The following is a 16,861-nucleotide window of genomic DNA, read 5'->3' on the forward strand; positions in this document are numbered from 1 at the left end:
CTACCTATTTCTTCCTTATTTTCATCATATTTTTTCCTTTCCCCCCCTCCTCCCCAGTTGTCTACCATGTGCATCCCTGCATTTGATCTGGTCCCTGCCATACTACACGGTCATCGCCCCAAGAATGTTTGTATATAGTAGCTTTTTCCCTATGCCCCTTTTGCATTTTTTTTTAAAGTTTACCTCAGCAGACTCATGTTGTACTTATCCTTTTGTGCCTGACTTATTTCACTTAGCATGATTTCCTCAAGTTCTTCCCATGCCGCGATGTGCTTCATATGTTCATCACTGCTTTTGAGCGATGCATAGTACCCCATTGTATGTATATACCACAGTTTTTAATCCAGTCATCAGATGATGGAAATTTAGGTTACTTCCAACTCCTTGTGATTGAGAACTGTGCTGCAATGAACATTGGAGCACAGATGTCTGGTCTTAGTTTCTTTCTTGCCTCTTCTGGGTGTATGCCCAGTAGGGGGATTGCTGAGTCGTATGGTAACTCGATTTCCATCAGTTTTAGATATCGCCAGATCGATTTCCATAGTGGTCATACATACTTACAAGTCCACCAGCAGTGGATGAGAATTCCTGTCTCCCCACAGCCCCTCCAACACTTGTTGCTTTCTGATTTTTTGAATTGGGCTACCTTTGAGGGTGTCAGGTGGTACCTCATTGTTGTTTTAATTTGCATTTCTCTTATGGCTAAAGATCAGGAACATTTTCTCATATGTTTGTTGGCCATTCGGATTTCTGCTCCTGTGAAACTTCTGTTCAAATCCTTTGCCCACCTCTCAAGTGGGCAATTAGGTTTTTTTCTTTTTGACAGCAGAGTTTTGTAGATTTTAGTAATAAGGCCTTTGTCTGACGTATCATTGCTAAAGATATTTTCCCAGTCTGTGGAATCTCTTATTACTCTCTTGGTGAATTCTTTCGATGTCACAGGTGTTTTATCTTTAGTATATCCCATTTGTCAATTTGTGCCTCCTCTGTGTTTGTGTCCTTCCCTATTTCTGATAGCCTATGTATTCCCTGTGCCAAAGTTCTCAAGTTGGTCCCAATTCCCTCATTGATGGCCCTAATAGTTTGGGGTTTAACTTCAAGGCTGTGATCCACCTTGAATTTATTCTTGTGCATGGAGAGAGATAAGGATCTTGCTTCATTTTTCTGCAGGTAAAAATCCATTTTTCCAGCACCACTTGTTAAAGAGGGCATCTGCTTCCTATTTGATATTTTTGGGGGCCTTATTAAAGATCAGTTGTCAGTGTGCTGATGATTTTATTTCTGGGTTTTCAGTTCTTTTTCATTGGTCTGAGTTTCTGTCATTGTACCAATATCATGTGGTTTTGACACCTGTGGCTATATAGTATGTTCTAAAGTCAGGTAAAGCAAGCCCTCCCACTGTGTCCTTCTTCTTGAGGAGTTGTCTGCTAATTCTGGGCTTCTTCCCTCTCCATATGAAGTTGGTAAGCAGTTTTTCCATTGCCTTGAAGAAAGATGAGGGTAACTGTATCGGGATTGTATTAAACTTATAAAATGCCTTTGGCAGAACTGACATCTTGACCATATTGAGTCTTCCAATATATGAGCATGGAATATTCTTCCATTAGTTGAGGTCGCTCTTGGTTTCTTGTAATAGTGTTCTGTAGTTTTCCCTGTATGGATCTTTTGTGTTTTTAGTCAGGTAGATCCCCAGATACTTCAATTTGTGTTTGGCTATTGTGAAGGGTACCACCTTTTGATCTCCTCTACTGTGGTCTTTTCCGATGTGTATAACAGTCCGATGGACTTCTGTTTGTTGATCTTGTATCCTACCACTCTGCCAAACTCCTCAATTGCTTCCAGTACTCCCCTTGTGGAACTTTTGGCATTTTCCCTATATAAAGTCATACCATCTGCAAACAACGATAGTTTCACCTCTTCCTTCCCCAGACTAATACCTTTGATGTCTCTTCTTTGCCTTATGCTGTTAGCTAAAACCTCCAGCACGATATTATATAAGAGTGGGGACAAGGGGCATCCTTGTCTGGTTCCCTTTTTCAGTGGGATTGTGTTAGTCTTTTCTCCATTGACTACCACTTTGGCTGTTGGTTTTTCATATATAGCTTGTATTGTCTTGAGGAACTTTCCTTCCATTCCTATCTTCGCAAGTGTCTTAAACAGGAATTGGTGTTGGATGTTGTCAAATGCTTTTTCTTCATCTATCAATATTATCATGTGGTTCTTATAGTTTTTCATGTCAATGTGACAAATAATACTAATGGTCTTTCGTATGTTGAACCATGTGGGCATGGTCTTCTTACGAAGATTCTGGGAACTACCTTTCTCTCTGAAAGTGGGCCACACTCTCCCTCTGCCTCACCTTCCTGTTGACAAGCCATAGAGAGCCAGGCTGAGACCTGAGCAAGCCATGCAGCAGAGACCTGTGCCAGCCCTGTAGATGCTTCCACCACCACTGGACCCAAAAGTATTTCGACCCACCAACCTGTGATCTCCCTGAATTCTGCATCTTTGCATATGGCTGCAGAAGTCTGAAGAGATTTATGGACTAGTATCAGACTTATGGGCTAATAGACTTATGGACTTAATCTTGACTGGGGTGGGATGTTTTCTTGAAACATAATTACTCTTTAATTATGTATTTTTAATTTTGTTATTCTAGTCAACCTGGCCTAACACACCACTTATCCCCCACTGTCTGATAGGAAGCAGCAACTTAATACCCACTAGCCAGGCACATTTGCAACACCTGCTGCCCCATTCCCTAGGTGAATGACACTGTCTACTTCTGTGTCACAAGACTGAATAAAGACTTCATCAAATGCTAGCCCAAAATTGTCCTCCATCACCACAGAAAACCAACTAATAGACATTCATACTCACACACCCAGTCACTAACCCACACCCTCAGAGGCAGGTGGGGAACTGTCAAGCGGAAACTAGCAACCTGTGTAGCAAACCATCTTGCTCACCCAGATATATCAAAGCAAAACAAAAAAATCTGAGTGCAACAAACAAGCTTACAACACATTTTTTTAATTCAAGAAAACATACAAAAACAAAGCGACAAGATAAGTGAACAAGTAGAAATATATACGAAAAGTAGAAACTAGAAGTTCTGAAGATTAACACTCAAAAGCAGAAAAAGACAATGCATTGGTAGGACAGCAAGTAGAACCAAATCAATGAAACACAGAGTCAATGAAATAACAATCCCATAGTATCAATCAAAATCTATAAGAGAAACAATCCGAAAAAGAAAGAAGGAAATCTAAGAGGGCCTAAAAGTGATGTAGAACACCAGCAAGATGAATAATTTATATGTGATTAAAAATGGAAAAGAATAAAAATTAGATAATAACACTGATTAAAATTTTTGAAGATATGCTGGCAGGAATCTCTCCTACCAATGTGAAAGAAGAGAAGATATCCATCGAAAAAGTTTAATGAAACCCAAAAAGGACAGACCACCCCAAAGACAAATATAATCAAGGCCTATCATAATTAAATTTTCAACGAACAATGGAAAAATGATGAGAGCAACTCGGGGAAAACAAAATGTGACTTACAATGGAAAACCAATAAAAGTACACTCTAATTTCATTGTAGAATCCACAAAGGCAAGAAGACAATGGAATGACATATATAGGACCTATATATGTAAAACTCTGAAAGGAAAAATATGCCAGCAAATAATTGTACATCCAGAAAAATTGTTCCTCAAAAATGATGGCAAATTAGTACCATTTGACATCAGTAGAAATTAGTAAAAACCAGATCAGTCTCATAGGAAATACTACAGGGCAACCTTCAGACAGAGAACCAATGTCCGACAGCCATCTGGGATTAAGCCACGTGATAACATCACCTGGAAGTAAACACAAATAAAGGAGTTTCATAAACAAAGCGACATGATTGAAAATATGGAAATAGTGCCAATCAGTAAATGACAAGGTCAAAATGAAAACAGGAAATAAATAGTTTAGATATAGAACTTCCATGTGGAGACTGTAGAGGATAAAACAGGCAGTTTAAAGCTTAAAAAGAAAAAAATTAATTTCATGGTAAACAAAGAATGTTGACAAACCTTTTCACCAAAATTAAAATGAATGTCAAGGCTCAATACACAAAATCGATAGCAATGAAGCAAACAAAAAGAATATCCGATAACAAAGAACCCAATACAGTAAAATGCATAAAGTAAAGAAATCATCAGCAACACACACAGCACACCAAAACGACAACAGTAAATTCAAAGCTACAAATAATTACACTGAAGTAAGCAGTCAATATCTTTTGTATCCGTCATGAATATAGATGCAAAAATGCTCGACAAAATCCTAGCCAATGAAATCCAATGCCATATCCAAAGTGTAAGAGATCCTGACCAAGTGGGATGCAAACTAGATAGGGAGAGATGATTCGACCAGACATGCAAATGGATAAGAAAGAAGTCAAACAATCCCAATTTGCAGATGATATGATGATATCATACATATGAAATTCAGTAGCTACAAGAAAGCTACTGAAACTACCAAAGGGATTGAGCAAAGTAGCAGGGTACAAGATCAAGATATAAAAATTGGTGCAATTCCTGTACACTCAGAATACGCTGACAAGGAAATCAGAAAAGAAATAACATTTACAATAGCCAAAAAATACATGAAATATTTGTTGGAAACCTTACAGGTGATGTAAAAATTTGTATACAAAGAAAACTACAAAACACTACTTCAAGAAACTAAAAGAGAGCTACATAAATGGAAGAACAATGTATGCTTATGTATAGAAACACTTAACATTGTGAAAATGTCAATATTACCCAAATTTGGCTACCAATTTAATGTCATTCTGATGGAAAAATTAATCACCTGCAATAAAAGTGGTTCTCAGCCTTCCTAATGCCATGACCCTTTAATACAGTTCCTCATGTTGTGACCCCCAACCATAAAAGCATTTTTGTTACTGCTTCATAACTATAATTTTGCTACTGTTAAGAATCAGGTGACCCCTGTGAAAGGGTCATTTGACCCCCAAAGGGGTCGCAACGTACAGGTTATGAACTGCTGGTCTAGATAATAAAAGGCCACTGAAAAAGAATAAAGTAAGAAGTCCCCCATATTCGAATATCATACAATACAGCCGTGGTAGTCAAAAAGCCTGATATTGGTACAACAGTAGATGCAAAGACTAATGAAACCCAATTGTGAGCCTGCAGTAAACCTATCTGCCTATGGACAGCTGATTTTGGACAAAGGACCAAAACTCATTAAAGGGAGAAAATGTACTGTCTTTAATAAATGGTGTTAGGAAACTAGATATGCATTTTCAGAAAAATTAATCCAGAACCATGTAGCATGTCATATACAAAAACGAAATCAAGAAGAATCAAAGATCTAAATGTACAAACTAATACTATAAAAATAGAATCAAACATAATGACTCTAATTTATGGCATAAGTAGCCTATTGGCCATAACTAAAACTGCACAAATAGCAGGAGCTATAGGAAACAACTTGGACCTGCTAAAAACTAACTTGTGTGCATCAGAAGCCGTCCCCACAGAGTGAAAGAGAACCTATAGACTGGGAAAAGACTTTGGGCAATGGCATGGTTGACAAAGTCTACATCTCAATAATAAAAGGACAAGCAATCCAATTTTAAAATCGGGAAAGGGCATGAACAGATACTCCACCAAAGAAGACATCTAGGTCACCTACATGATCATTAACAAATCAAACAACAATGAAATATCGTCTTCCTGGAAGTGATTAACAATGATCAAAATCATATAAAACAACAAAGTAGAGGAAGATTTGGGGGCGATTATAGCTCTTATACACAGCTAGAGGGAATGCACAATGGTGCAACCACATGGAAAATGGGCGGCACGTCACTAAAGAGTTAGAAATGGAGATATCATATAAAACACCAATCATATTACTAGGTATTTCCTAGAGAAATAAGAACCATAACGTGAATATATATGAATGTATATACACATCCATATTGATGGCAAAATTGTTAGCAATAGTAAAGAGATGGCAACAAATGAAATGTTCATGAACAGACAAATGGGTAAACAAACTAGAGTACACATGATGAAAAACTATGCAGAGTTAAAGACTGTCAGTAAAGCCACAAACTTCTCATAATGTAGATGAATCTGGAGGACACTCTTCTCAGTGGAATAAGTCGATCATAAAAGGGTAAATGTTTTTTGAGATCACTATTATAAACATCAAGTTTTACAAACAGAATATCATCATTTAAGTGTCTCTAGGGATGAGGGAAGAAAAGAGAGAAAATTATTAACTAGATAGGAGACATGTAATAACTTGGAGAAAGGGAAATGCAATACACAACAAAGGAGGTCAACATATGAAAAATTTGAGAAAAGTCAAGAAAGATACTAGAAAATACATAAGAATAAAAAGTAATATATAAGAATAAAAGGCAATAATGATAAATATTATTACATTCACAATCCTGCAATGTCAATTGTAGCAATAATTTATGAGTGGTTACAGGGTAAATGTGTAAGCTGAACAGGTGTGGGATAGTTTACAGGGCTGTTTCCAAGACTGTGAGTAGATTGGATAGAGGCAATTTCTATGTATGTACTTGTATATGCTGCATTGAACACAAATGATAGGAGACCTGATAAGCTGTTGTATGACATCAAGTACATCATACATGAAGAAAGCAAAAGGTCATTGAAGTAGTTATCAGGAGAGACTCTGAAAGTTAATCCCAGAGTACCTAATGTCAATGGAAGAAGTTATGTAGTAAAAGAGCTGAACAGAAATTTTCAAAGGGCATTTAAACTGTTATCTTATTTATATATTATATATAATAAAATTTATTAAAATAAAAGACCTAGAATTAGAAAACAAAAAAAAAAGAACACACCTAATGTATCTGAAATTGAGAGAACCAAAGGAAAAATTCTCGTCTCAGGTTTCAGTCTTCACGATTCTACGGACAAAATATTGAGCGATGCAGTGAGCACCAAAAAGCCATAGAAAGAATACATAGAAGGGCGTACTAAAAGGCTGCATTGGTGACACAAAGACCAGTTTTGAGATTTCTTAAAATTTCTTCATAATAAGCTCTTCAAGAAAATATATCAAAATTACACTTTTAGGGACACCAGAATTATTGTTGCCGTTACATTCTTAAGATGACCTCACTGCCTTGAATTCAGTGGACACGGATGATCCCCTTGGACATGATTACTTTGAGGGAAACTGTTGTTTGTTTGTTTGTTTGTTTTTTGGAAAGCAGCCTAACAAAGCTAAAACAAGTGTATTACAGAGAGAACTTGTCAGCAGCCATCTACTGATTGCAGGTGTGTTTAACATGTTTTGTGTGGAATTAAGCTGTGCATAGATGAACTGTATCAAACTTTTAAAATTAGCCTCATATTTGTATTACCCTCATATTAATACCACCTAAGAAAAAACAGAAATCTTGATTTCCTGTTCTAATGTTGGTATGTACTTTCAAATCATTCAAGTGCAGAAAAGAAAATCCTGCATATCTTCAGTCTCCACTATCATTTTCCTGCAATTATCTCCTCAATCATTTCTTGATGAAACAGACCCTGAAGGTTTTAAATTCCCTTTACTTATCCTAATTTGCATTCACTTTCCTCAACATTTTAGTAATCCTCTAAGGTCTTAATGTCTCAAAATATTACTAATTAATCCTTATTATTAACTTGGTTGGCACCATGTGTTTCCTGTAAATACTTAACTAATTGCATGCTTCAGAATAATATTTTCTAACATGATAAATTCCTATGTGAGATGCAGACTCTCTTCTGCTTTACATGCCCCAGAACACTAGGAAACTACTCTTCAAATGGAAATAACTTAATCAAAGTTTGTTGAATTACATCATTAGATTTATTCAAGGAAGGCTTAGAGACCCGAGTCTCTTAAACGTATGTGAATATCTCTTTTACGTAGCTCTCTGGTCCCTAAATTATCTGGATTTTTGCCAGTTTTCTATTATTGCTCCACGCTGAAGACACAATTTAAAGCAATTCGCTCAGCCCACCTGGGAACAAGGTGATGAACCCTGCTTCCCCCTACTTTAAAACTCCTGTGTCTTGAGGTGTTAAGGTAACAAAGTGCGTTCAGATATAATCTAATTAAATTTCTCCTCCTCCTCCTCCTCCTTGTCCTCCTCCTCCTCCTTCTTTTCTTCTTCCTAACTCCCATGCCTTAGTTCTGCCTTAAATGAAAACAGTCAACTTTGGGTGTTTATTCTCAGACTTGATGATACTATGATTTCATGTATTTTTTTATTGTTCATTTTCTGGAATAAAGAGAGGAAAATTTTATTCCTTGGGATGAAATGTTTTCTGCTGGAACAGGACTATTTTTCTTATTCAAATCTTTTAGTGGTTTATGAGATTCAAAGGCAATAAAATATCTGTCCTTGCATTTTTGTAGGACTGAAAAACATGAGTGACCCTGAACTGAGTCCATGAAGGTCAAATGGGACGAATCCAGTTAGCACCATTAGCCTTAGGCACCCAAATACGCGGATAAAATGCATTGTGCTTCCCTATCTGAGAGCATAATCAGAATCCATCTATAGAATGCCAAACATGTGGAATATGAACAACCCAATTGATTTGTTACCTAACATTAAGTCTGCATGATGCCAAACATCTGGATATTTAGAAATATCCACATGAATGAGTGAAGTTTTCACTTTTCTTCCTAATTGCTTTGGCAGCATACAGAGTGAAATGTGAGTGAGTGAGTGTGTGTGTGTGTGTGTGTGTGTGTTGTTGTTGTTGTTACTTTCAAGCATCAGGTTTCAAAATCCTTAAAAGATCCTAGATTTTCAATACCCAAAGAAAATCTATTTATCAGGATTTTTAAAAATTATATTGAAGACTTACAATGACAGAAACCAGAATTATTAAATGAACGTGTGTGCCTATTCAACAATTTTAGGGAACAGAGCACTAAGAGTCTGCTTTCCAAGGAAATGTCACAATTAAGATCATTTATTTTAAGCTTCCTAAGTGCCCCATTTTCCACTCAGCGTGGTCTATGCCTTTGTTTTAATCCTTCCCTTGTATCTCAGAGGTTCCTCCAGGACAGAAGTGCGACACAGAAATACTTTGTGGCTGCAAGCAGAAAAACTGTGTAAATTAAAAAGCACTGACACTGCACTGAAAATAATACCCGGTAGAGAAAGACACCTAGATTCTTTTCAAGGAAAATCCCGAGGGAATGAAGAATGCCCTCCCTCAGTATCAGGACAAGTTGGAAAGCCTTCAGAAGAGATTAAGAAAAAGGAACAGATCCTTAGTGTTTCCAATCTTCCACCCTAATTCTCTCCTCTCCTTACCCTTCCCTTACCCTCTTCTCTCCTCTCCCCAGCCTGCCATGCCCGTTTCCTTAGCTTTCCCTCCTTCTTCTCCCACACTTCTTTCTTCCCTCCCTTCTCCCTTCTTATTTTTCCTTTCCACCTCCTCCTTTCCCTTCTTCTTCTGCCTCTTTCTCATTGTCTCTATATATTTATATCCCCAAACTTAAGAATGAACTACCAAGCCAAAGCAAGCCACTGCTGTCCGGTCAATTCTAGCTCAGCAAATCCAGAGGACAGAGTGGAGCTGCTCCAAAGGGTTTCTGAGTCTACAGCTCTTTACCGAAGGAGGCTGCCTCATCTTTCTCCCCCAGATGGCTGCTGTGTTGGAACCATGCACTTTGCAGTTAGCAGCTGAGTGCTTAACCACTGCGCCACCAGCAGTCTTAAAAGTGAACTGCACAACACCACGCATAAAACTTTTTTATGTGACCTTACAGCAGTTTCTAACCATCATTCCGTATATTCTTCTGTACAAACTAAATCCTTAAGCCCCTGTAACAATTCCACTGTGTATCCACCAGAAACTACATCTCATTACCTTCAGGCCAGCATCTGTTCTTGTTAGTCAATGTCACATCGTTCACTAAGCTAAAGAACCTTCGATTCAGATGTCCTATCTTAAATTATTACTCAAGGCCTTGGCAGCAGACCTAGCAATGTGTTTACATAGCACATGTTTCAGTGCAATTTGCAACATGACATGAAATTGCAGGGTTAGAGATTGTACAGTTGTACAGCACCAGACACTGAAAATATGGAGAAGATATAGAAGGGAATAAAAATTTGAAAAGCCAGAAATGAGTCTGTGAAAGGTTCTAAATGAAATGTTTTATTTTCATTCTTAGGCAAAGGTGAATATTTCTAGGCTACCAAACAGCCCTGGAATAACGCAACATATACAATTATAAATACACTATATACTGTTTTCCTTTGTAAAGGAAATCACAATGAATGAATGTGTTCATCTGGGTAGACTAAAGAAACACATCCAGAGACACTCATATATGTATAAGAGAAAACTTTATATCAAAGAACAATTGTGCATTAAGAAAACATCCCAGATCATTCCAGATCAACTCCATACATCCGATATTAGCCCATATGTCTAATACCAATCTATAAATTCCCCTTCACACTCACATAACCGTGCAATGATGCCGAATGCTAACTGCCCCACTCTCAGCGAGCTATTTGTCTCTGTAGCACCTCCAAATGAGATCATCAAGCTGAGACCTGATTGACAGGCTGAACTCCACGCCTTCACTCTTAATAGTCTCAAGTTGACACCAGATCCTCTAGCTGCCTCAATGAACTTAACAAGCATTCCCATTCATAGGACATGCATCTGCGTTATCTTAGGCTGCGTTCTCTAGAGAATCAAAACCAGTAAAGTGTATATAAATATTAGAATCGGCAGGTAAGATAGTAAGATGTTGGCTCATAAGCTGCAGAGGCAAGAAATCCCAAGATCAAAAAGCAACGAAGCATGCCACTGACATAAATCTCAAAAAGTCAAGTCTCATTAAGTCAAATGGTGAGATTGAATGCAGAATTCAGAGTAATTAATAATAATAATAAGTAGAAATCTAGGGAGCTTTGCCAGAAGAGCCACATATATTGAAAGCAGGCCACAGACTGAGGAAATTCCCTTTCAAATTGGGCTCCTCATAGGCAGTTTCATCACATGCTGAACACGTTTTAACAGGTCTCATCACAACTTAATTGCCCAACCAGAAAATCACAGACCAGCAGAGTTGACCCACAACCTTAACCATGAGTGTTATTTTGTTTCCATTTGAATTCATGTGTGGATACATCCCAAGTTAGTGGTGATATCTTAGTATGTCTGATTCATTCATCCTTATAAAAAAGTAGATGTTGCATTCACAGCTACACACAATATTGTCACCAACACAGAGAAATAACCTGAAGAGTAACTTCCAGTAAAAAAAAAGAAACATTCCCATGAATGTTCATTAAGATATCAAATATAGCATAAGAATAATTCATTCACAATTATGTGGTCCATTAAAATTTTAAGCATTTTAAATACTTTGATTACTTTTCGTTTGTTTTTTTTCTTTTTAATAACAATTTGTTATTGTAAATTAGGAGGGAGTCTACATTTCAGATCAACAACTTTGTGTTCAACAATTTAAACTACTCACCAACCCCCCTAATAATTTACCCTTCACTCATTCCTTGAATTCTCTTCTCCCTCTGATAGACTGCTGTCTTCTATTTTACTCAACTTAACGACCATCAACAGTCTAGCCCACTGCTTTTTCTTCCCTCTTACCCTTTTGCCCTTGGTAATCTCTAAAGTCTATTCCCATTGAAATGAAAGTCTTTATATTGAAATGAATTCTTTATATTAGTTTTTACACTTAAGACAGTGGCCCCATAATATAATATTTGTCCTTTGGTGATGGGTTATTCACTCAGCATAATATTTTCGAAGTCCATGCGTGCCTTGAGATACTTCATGGTTTCTTCATTGTTTTTTTTTTACAGTTTTAGTGCACATAATCCACATATCATACAATTCAATCGTTCAATCATATCAAGAATTGTACAATCACTACCACAATAAATTTTAACACATTTTCTTCCTTCCTCCCGGGACCACCATGATTAAATCACCTTTAAAATGAGTTGTGTGATCACATTCAGTTCTAGTGCTTTCCCCATTTCCCGCCTTCATTGTTTACTCCCGAAATTACCTCACACTCCCCATCTCCCCCGCCCCCCACACCACTGAATCCTCCTGGCATCAGTTATTATCTCTATGCATCCACTCCTGTGCTTCACAAACTGGTAAAAATAGCAGAAATGGTAAAGATCAAAAATAAAATCATGTGGTAAGGATAAAACTATAGTAATATAAAGATAAAAATACAAACAACCATTGATTTTTTGTAGCAGTTCATAGTATTCCATTGTGTGTCTGTATCAGAGTTTCTTTATCCATTCTTCTACCGAATGGGCATTTAAATTGTTCCTTTCTTCTTGCTCTTGTGAACAGTGTTTTGATGGACATTGGTACAGAAATGTCTATCTATGTTATGACTCTTGATTCGTTAGGATATATACCCCGTAGACAGATGTCTGTATCACAGGGAATTTCTATTCCCGGTGGTTTGAGGTTCCACCATATCACTTTCCACGGTGGCTGTATATATTTACATATACATTTACATATATATGGAGGGCTTTATTTATTTATGGGTTCTCTAGTCTGGTTCATTGATGTAAGTATCTATGATTGTACCAGCACCAGGCTGTTATAACTATTTGAAGTTGTATAATGAGCATCCTCCTATTTTCTTCTTTTCTTTTCTTTTTATTTTATTCGTTTATTCATCTATCCGAGTAGTGCATGAGGTTCTCAAATTCTCCACATCCTCGCTAACATTTGTTATTTTCTGGGTTTGGTTTCATCTGTGTTGTCTGTCATTGTCAACGCAAAGTGGAATCTCATTATTGTTTGGTTGACCTCTCCTGGTTTGATAGTGATCAGGAGCATTTCTTCGTATGTTTGTTGGCCAATAAGATGACCTTGGATAAAATGTCTGTGGTCTTTACCTGATTCTTAATTGGTTTAGTCATCTTTTTCTTAACCAGGTGTTGAAGTTTCCTACAAATCTTACAGATGAGTCCTTTGTGTCATCTCAGAAAAATTTTTCCAATTTATGGGTCCTTTTTCACTCTTTGGGTAACGTTATTGGTGCACATGTCTTATTTTTAGTAAGGCCCAGTCATCTATTTTATCTTCTACTGGATGTGTTTCCTTTGTCATATTTGATAATGTGTTTGCACCAGCAATCGAATGCTTACGTTTACCCCAATTTTCTCCTGGATGATCTCTTTAGTTCTGAGATTTGCAGTTGGGTCTTTGATCCATATTGAGTGCTTTTTTGTACTTGGGTTGAGATATGGGTCTGTTTAATTCTTCTGCAGATGAGGAACCAATTCTCCCAGCGTCGTTTGTTAAAGAGACTATTTCTTTCCCATTTGGGGGTAGGGGTGCCTTTGCTTTTCTGCCCTTTGTCAAATATCAGTTGTGTTGGGCTGGGGATTTTTTTTTTTTGTATAAGAAAAAAACTTTATTTATTTTTTTAATTATTTAAAAACATTTTATTGGGGGCTCATACAACTCTTATCACAATCCATCCATCTATCCATTGTGTCAAGCACATTTGTACATTTGTTGTCATCGTCATTCTCAAACATTTGCTTTCTGCTTGAGCCCTTTGTTTTTTTTTGTTGTTTTTTTGTTGTTTTTTTTTAATTTTAACAATTTATTAGGGGCTCATACAATTCTTATCACAGTTCATACATATACATACATCAATTGTATAGAGCACATCTGTACAGTCCCTGCCCTAATCATTTTTTTCTCCTCTTTTCTTTTTTTACATTTTATTAGGGACCCATACAACTCTTATCACCATCCACACATATACATACATCAATTGTATAAAGCACATCCATACATTCCCTGCCCCAGGGGATTTTTTTTTTACCTATGGGTTCTCTAGTCTGTTCCAGTGGTCCAAGCATCTATCATTGTATGAGCACCGGCTATTTTGATTATTGGGGCTATAGGATTTGCTCATTCTGCGTCTTTTCCTTCTCCATCTGAAGTTAGCAGTTAATGTTTCTAGTTGTTGTTGTTGTTGTTTTCAAAAAATTAGGTTGGGATCTAGAATGTAATTGTGCTGTATTTCTAGATTTCCTTGCATGGTATTGACATTTTCACACTATTAAGGTTTTCTATAGTGAAAATGTCAATACTATAGGAGGCTTAAAAGTAGTAGTATCAGTAATTTTGAAAAAAATGTATAAAAAGACTATGGGAAAGCCTTTCATAAAATTTTCAATACTCCCCCTCCCTGGGAGGCGGGCAACAGAAAAGTGGGTGAAGAGAGACATCAGACAGGGCAAGATATGACAAAATAATAATTTATAAATTATCAAGGGTTCATGAGGTAGGGAGGAGTAGAGAGGGAGGGGAAAAATTGAGGAGCTGATGCCAGGGGCTTAGGTGAAGAGCAAATGTTTTGAGAATGATGAGGGCAATGAATGTACAGATGTGCTTTACACAATTGATATATGGATGGATTGTGATAAGAGTTGTATGAACCCCTAATAAAATGATTATAAAAATGCCAATACTATGCAAAGCAAATTTTTACTCCATTTGTAGGGTTTCCAGGATGGTAGCCTTTTAGCCTCCATGAGTACCAAGAATTGCTTCAGATGGTTCTCAGACTGGCAAACTCAGCACAGTCCCAGGATTGTCTTCTGAGGAGTCTGGATGAGTTCAACTGGACAACGTTTGGGCTAGAGGTTCAGTGCTTTTGCCATTCAGGCTACAGAAGGAGTTCCCCATTTACTCTGAAGGAAAACACATATCCCAATATTCAGAAAGTACTTATTCTGCACTGTGAGCCAAAGTATTACGGCACATAGATTTAGTTTGATTTACCATCTTAGTATACAGGTTTCCATGAGTTAATAGAATTGTTTATGAAAAAAATAGATGAATACTCTGTCCATATTTTGTGCATTATACACCCTCAGAGATATGCTCAACACCATGTTTTCAAAGCTGTCTCTTTAGTGGTTTCTGGAAGTGCTGTGATTAATAGAAGGCTGAGAAAGAGCGTGTCAGGGCTTATTAGGGGAACAATGGAAAGCACTTTGGGATAGGGAACAATGATTCTAAAAAACAAATTGCTGTTAACATTTGAAGAAAGAATTATAATTAAATAAGTTGCATACTTCTTCCAAGGACTGTAAGGGATTTTAAAGATAATCTGGCATTAATCATAATTACATGTTTGAAAATAAATACAAAAAGACATGTGGCTTAAGGGATTTGCTTCCCAACAAAGCCCACATGGAGGAAGCACACCAGCATGTGCGATCATGAGGTGTCAAAGGGATCAGCGATCAGGCATCATAAGAACAAAAAATTTTACCATGGGGAATGGTGCCGGGGAGTGCAGAGTGGAGACCCAAAGCCCATTTGTAGGCCACTGGAGATTACATGGCAGAGGGGTTTGGGGAGGAGATGAGTCAGTCAGGGTGTGATGTAGCAACAATGAAAAATACAACTTTCCTCTAGTTCCTAAATGCTTCTTCCCGCTGCCGCCCCCCACCCCCTAACTATCATGATCAGAATTCTCCCTTGCAAGTCTGGCTAGACCAGAGGATGTACACTGGTACAGATAGGAACTGGAAACGCAGGGAATCCAGGGAGGATGATCCCTTCAGGACCAGCGGTATGAGTGGCGATACTGGGAGGGTAGAGGAAGAGTGGGTCGGAAAGGGGGAACCCATTACAAGGATCTACATGTGACCTCCTCCCTTGAGGATGGACAACAGAAAAGTGGGTGAAGGGAGATGTCGGACAGGACAAGATATGACAAAATAATTTATAAATTAGCAAGGTTTCATGAGGGAGGGGTAAGTGGGGAGGGAGGGGGGAAAATGAGGACCTGATGCCAGGGGTTTAGTGGAGAGCAAATGTTTTGAGAATGATGGGGCAATGAATGTACAAATGTGCTTTACACAATGGATGTATGTATGGATTGTGATGAGTTGTATGAGCCCCTAATAAAACGATTAAAAGAGAGAGAGCTTTGCTTCCGTTCACTGAGTTACAGTGTCCTGTGGCTATGATGCTATTGGAATAAAGGTGAATCTACATGATTGTGATCACTCTTTAAACTTTTTTTGTCAATTGCCAAGTAGCCATGAATTTTCCTTAAAATTACTTCTGGAAAAGGGTTAAAATCAAAATCTCTGTAAATTTTCTTTTTTATAAAAACAGATGTTTGCGGTATGTTTGCCTATCATCTTTTCACTCCTGTCAAGCAGAATATTGTGGTTATTTCCTTGATTGTTACATTTGTTGTTGCATTTGTTGAAATAAACACTCACTTTGCCCAAATGAATTGCTTAAGATAATAACGTGCTCGAAACAATCTGGTTCCATTATGAACTGAATGTTCCCTTTCTCTTTGGAAAACACTGTTTTAAAGAAAAACTGGAATTATCTGAATCTGCGTGGCTGAATTTTAGTTCAAACTCAAAATACTCCGGCACTTCACTTTATGAGTAAGTGTCCCTCATTTTAAACCGAAGTGTCCGTAATCTCCCTCTCAGTACGCGCAACAGAGAAAAGCAGCAGCTAGGCCCCTAATGGTCACACTGAGCTCCCAGACAACTCATTGCTCACAAGATTAGCATGGGATAGTCATGCAGGCAATTAAGATACATTGTGAACCCATGAAAAGCTCTTTGGAAATGATGTGTAGAAAGGTGTTCTGTCCCTCATTTAGATATTATTCCCTTGATTCCCTCAGACACTTGCCAGTTTGTTTTGTAAAAGGCAGTTCAAGAGTCCCCAAGGGGTCTTGAATACAATTTTAAGGCAAAAAGAAGACTTACAGCACAG

This window comes from Tenrec ecaudatus, chromosome 5 (assembly GCF_050624435.1).
Source record: "Tenrec ecaudatus isolate mTenEca1 chromosome 5, mTenEca1.hap1, whole genome shotgun sequence".
Classification (NCBI taxonomy): Eukaryota; Metazoa; Chordata; class Mammalia; order Afrosoricida; family Tenrecidae; genus Tenrec; species Tenrec ecaudatus.